Here is a 4,752-nt window from a genome sequence, read left to right on the forward strand (position 1 = left end):
GCCTCAGTGCCGTGTCCACAATCTGTTCACTGTTCTTGGCCACATGGTGATCACTCTATCTGGACAAAAATCCTCCTACCCCTTGCCCCGCAGTTCTTGAGGGCAGAGGTCCTGGACCCTGGCGGTGTCCCCTAACCCCGAGGAGGCCCCAGGACTCAGCACTTGTTCCACCAAGCCTGTGCCACACAGGGAATCAGGAGAGCGTCATGCGGACAACCCCAGGCCATGGGGGGCTCTGTGACCCTTCCAGACACACTGACTTCCTGTTTCTCAGAGCAAGCATGCCCTCCAGTTGGATCCTCCCTCCCCCAGTCATGCTTCTGTGTTCTGTCCCAATTTCCACCTCAGCACATCTCCGCTGTTTGGGGTTGGTTCTGTCCACTCTGCTTCCTCAGCAGCTGACCTTGGCTTCACCAGATGCTTATTTTGAGAGTGTGAAACAGGATTGAACCCAGGGCCTTCTAACCTGGAGCTACATCCCCAGCTCCCCTTTTTGAAAATTTTGTTTTATTTTGAGACAGTCTTGCTAAATTGCCTATGCGGGACTCAAACTTGTGATCCTCCTGCCTCAGCCTCTCACAGTGCTGGGATTATAGGCAAGAGCATCTTCTGCAACATGAGCCATAGGCTGCAGTGTGACCTTGGCATGTCGCATTGCTTCTCTCATCTGTAAAACAGCAATTGAAAATGACACTTGAAGGACTGGGGATTAACTCAGTGGTTCCTGCCTCGCAAGCTCAAGGACTTGAGTTCAATCCCCAGCATCAAAAAAAAAAAAGAGAGAAAGAAAGAAAGAAAGAAAGGAAGGAAGGAAGGAAGAAAGAAAGAACGAACATGACACTTGACTCCTGGGACTGCCGCTAATGCTCAGATGAGCTAAGGCATGGGCGCCCCCAGCCCGGTGTGACACATAGCAAGCATCAATAGATACAGAGATAGAAAAGAAGGTAATAAACCTACTTGATCACTTGTTTCTCTCTTTCTGTTGCCAAAACTGCTTCTGGGCCTCTGCGCAGGCAATCCTGGCTGCTCCATGCCTGGCTGCTGGTCCCATCTCTTTTCTGGCCATGTCTCTAGTCACAGCCCATTTCCAGAGAGAAGATGATGGAGTTCTAGGCAAAGAGTTGGAGTCCAGGCCCTGACCTTGATGGCTTCTCCTACTGGGAGGGCCATTTCCACTTGAAGCTGTGGCAGAAGGTGTGTGTGCCAGCGTTGTGTTCTCAGGGGCATGTCAGGAACAACATGAGGGAGTTAGGGCCCATACTACCTTCTCTCTCAGTGGCTGTAAATGAAGTCCCACTGTGATCTCTCTCTCTCTCTCTCTGGTTCCTTACATCCTGCTTAACAATGAGAGTTTCTGCTGGACAGATGAGAAACTATTTTTTTTTTTGATATGCCAGCAGAAAGGCATTGGTCCTGCTAACTAATCAAGGCAGGAAAGGAAGGTGGGAGGAGGATATGCTCCTCTCAGAGGAGGGAGAAGAGAGTGAGGTCAAGACCAGAACCGTGAACCCGTGTCTGGTTCCTCTTCCACCTCCTGTATTTTCTATACCACTTCAAGCAGGTAAAGCTGAGGTCTTGACTGTGGGGGATTTTTACAGCCAAATGACCTGAGCACCAGATGGGATTCTGTGCACCTTCTCAAGGGTGCTGTGTGCACACACAGCTAGCTCAGCTTGGCTCAGTCAGGACGGTGAGACCATTCTAGGCTTTTCAGCCAGGGGAGTTTAATACAGGAATTGGTTCTGCAGATAACAGAGGAGATGCGGAGCCATATTAGGCATGGTGGAGACCACAGCTTAGGAAGAGCGCGAGGCCTCTCAGCCCAGACCACAGCCAGTGTTGGCTGGCAGAGGCCAGAACCCTGGCTAGCACAGCCAGAGGCACTGACTCCGCAGAGTGAGGAGTGGCCCTCAGAAGCAGAGGCCACGTGAAAGCTGTTCTGTGGACACTGGAACTAACGCAGTTACTGCTCATGGTGCCAACAAACGCAGAGCAGGGGAGAGGTGCCCTGACTCCCCTCCTTCTTCCGTCAGCCTCACTCCATTCCCCCATCAGCAAAGCCATCAAGAGCCTCATGCTAGGGAGCCTGAAAGTTTACTGCCTGTGGTGGACAGAAGGACGATGCAAAGGCTAGGACTAAATTGAGGTCCATCACAGGCAGCGTCCCCAACACCCAAGGTGACTGGGCCCCAGGGACGGGAAGTAAGAAAGCCCCCCAGACAGGAGGGGAACGAGCAGGCAGTCTGGAAGCTGGGCCCACGTAAGGTCTTGCCACAGTGTCTCAAAGCCTGGACACAAAACTTGAGGTGCCTGAGCTGAGGAAGGTGACAGACAGACATAAAGAAGCAGTTCATTTGTGAGCGAGCGAGCCAGTCCCTTTACAACTCTCTAATCATTGGGTGACATTAAGGAGAAAGCGCTGTCTGGTGCTTGCTGTGAGTTGAGTTTGTCCCCTAAAGGTCTCTGTGCACAGTGCCGAGAGGTGGCGGAACAACGGAGAGACCTGAGTACAACGTAACGAGGTCTCAGGGCCCCACCCTAAGAAGGATCAACACTGGCTTCACTAAGTTAGTTCCAAGGTTGTCTCAAGGCACAGCCCCTCCGTACCCTTGGCCCCTTCTGCACACGGTGGTTCTCTTCCTGCTTTCTGCTCTGTTGTGATACAACCAGTGACTCTCACTATCAGCTCAGCAGACGAGCCCTCCTATGCTTGGACTTTCAGTCTCCCAAACTATGAATGAAATAAAACCTCTTCTCTTTACAAAGCTCTAGTCTCTGGTATTTTATGCTAGCAAGTTGACAAAATATACTAAGGCTTTGGTCACGGGTCGTTAACATCACTCTAACATTTTCTCACCGTGGGAAAGTCCCCAGCAGATCTTCAGCCAGGATTCTCTTCTCTCAGCCTTGGGCTTTTAACCTCCAGCTTTCTTCAAAATGGGTCCTTCTCCGTTTTCCACTTGGGTCTATCACCTCCTTTGTGGGAGCCTCAAGCTGAGCAGAGGAGTCAAGTCTGCAGAGGAACCCACTCAGAGGAGCCTGAAAACATTGACTTCCTGTGAAGTCAGCTTGTCCTAACGTCGTCCATCACTGTTGACCCTAATTCATTGGGTTGAATGGCTTCTTTTTGCAAAGAAATAGTTACACTAATATTTGCTTTGCCTCTTGGGAAACCATATGGGAGTGAGATAATGATACTGAAAACAGAGAAAGAGTGAATCCTAGTGAGAATATGGCTGAGAGAGAAGCCTGGCCTCCCTGGTCCCCACCTGCTGGCTCCAAGCAGCCCCAGCCTCCAAAGAAGGCAACCCTGAGACCCCAGTCTATTTAGATGCTCACATGGAGAGGATTTTACATAGACTCAAAACACCATTCCCTTAGTGGGTTGCTTTTTAAAAAGTTTGCTAAGAAACTCAGGAAATGAGAGTAAACAGATAAGTGGTTGTAGAAAATCTATCGCTGGTAGGTATTAATGAAAGATAACAAAAAAATTGTGATCGTTTCTAAATAGGATGCAAATTGCCAATGATTTCACTCATCAATTTATTCACTAAACATTTACAGAGGCTCTGGGGCTGTAGCTCCGTGGGGAGCCCTTGCCTAACCTGTGAGCTCTTGGTTCAATTCCTAGCACACCCCCACACACACCACTGCCTCTACTGCAATAGGTAACAGTGTTGCATAAATTCATGAAAGTAGGCCCCGGGATTTAGCTCAGTGGTTCCGCTGCCTGCCTTGCAAGCGAAAGGACCAGAGTTCAATCCCTGGTAAAAAAAAAAAAAAAAAAAAAAAAAAATTCATGAAGGTGCCCATTTTTTTTTCTTTTTATTGAGTTTATTGGCACAATCTAGGTATACAATACAATTACATTCATCATTGGGATTCTGTACTTTTACATAATAGCTATTGATTCTCATTTTTCCCCTTATCCCTGCCCTCTCTTCACCCCCTCCTCCCCTCCCCATTTACAAACACTTTATTTCCATTTTTTCAGTTTCTCATATTTTTTCTCTCCCTTATTACCTTTCCCCCACCCTTCCCACTTTCCCTACACCTTTAGCCCTTTACTTCCTATTTCACATTATTAATTATATCATTAGGATCCTGTGTACTATTATAGCTATTTCAGTTAAAGAAATCTCTGCATGAACATTAAAAATAGGGACTATATTATTAATTATATCATTAGGATCCTGTGTACTATTATAGCTATTTCAGTTAAAGAAATCTCTGTATGAACATTAAAAATAGGGACTACTAAAATAAAACTAAAAAGGAAAGTGAAATAGAAAAGGCAATGATGTAACATTAAAATGATCCTTAATTCTGGAGACGAAAATGGTCCCTGATCATATTTAAATTGCTTCTCGCTCTTATAGTCTTATCTTATTCTTTTTTTCATTATTTAGAGAATACTTTATTAGTTTCTGTAATCAAACCCACGTAGATATGAACTTACATATTTAGTATGATGTGTTACCCCTGTACACATGGAAAAAAAATAGAAAATAAAAATAAAAATAAATTAACATTTCTAGACCAATATGGCTGTCCATTTCTGTACAATGCCAAGTCAACACAGTAAATTGGGATGACTTTTTCCAAAGTTGGCAGCACCATTAAAATTTCCCAAAATTCAATTTATATATATATGTATACATATATATATTTATTTATTTATATAAAAAGACTAATAATAGTATGTTATGCATCAATAGCAGCAACAGCTTTTCCAGGTTCTGCAGTCAT

The 4,752-nt window shown here is 45.8% G+C and overlaps 1 long non-coding RNA gene across 1 annotated transcript; it reads right to left on the bottom strand.

Annotated features, from left to right (window-relative positions):
* Nucleotides 1-545: 545 nt before the first annotated feature.
* Nucleotides 546-3,172, bottom strand: LOC104871871. Its single transcript, XR_782984.1, has 3 exons — nt 2,861-3,172; nt 961-1,112; nt 546-667 (listed from the first exon to the last, which is right to left on the bottom strand). It is a non-coding gene; the product is annotated as an uncharacterized LOC104871871 (long non-coding RNA).
* Between the last annotated feature and the right edge of the window lie 1,580 nt (nt 3,173-4,752).

The sequence above is a fragment of the Fukomys damarensis genome, unplaced genomic scaffold (genome assembly GCF_012274545.1).
Source record: "Fukomys damarensis isolate Sample0158 unplaced genomic scaffold, DMR_v1.0_HiC HiC_scaffold_37, whole genome shotgun sequence".
In the NCBI taxonomy this organism is placed as follows: Eukaryota; Metazoa; Chordata; class Mammalia; order Rodentia; family Bathyergidae; genus Fukomys; species Fukomys damarensis.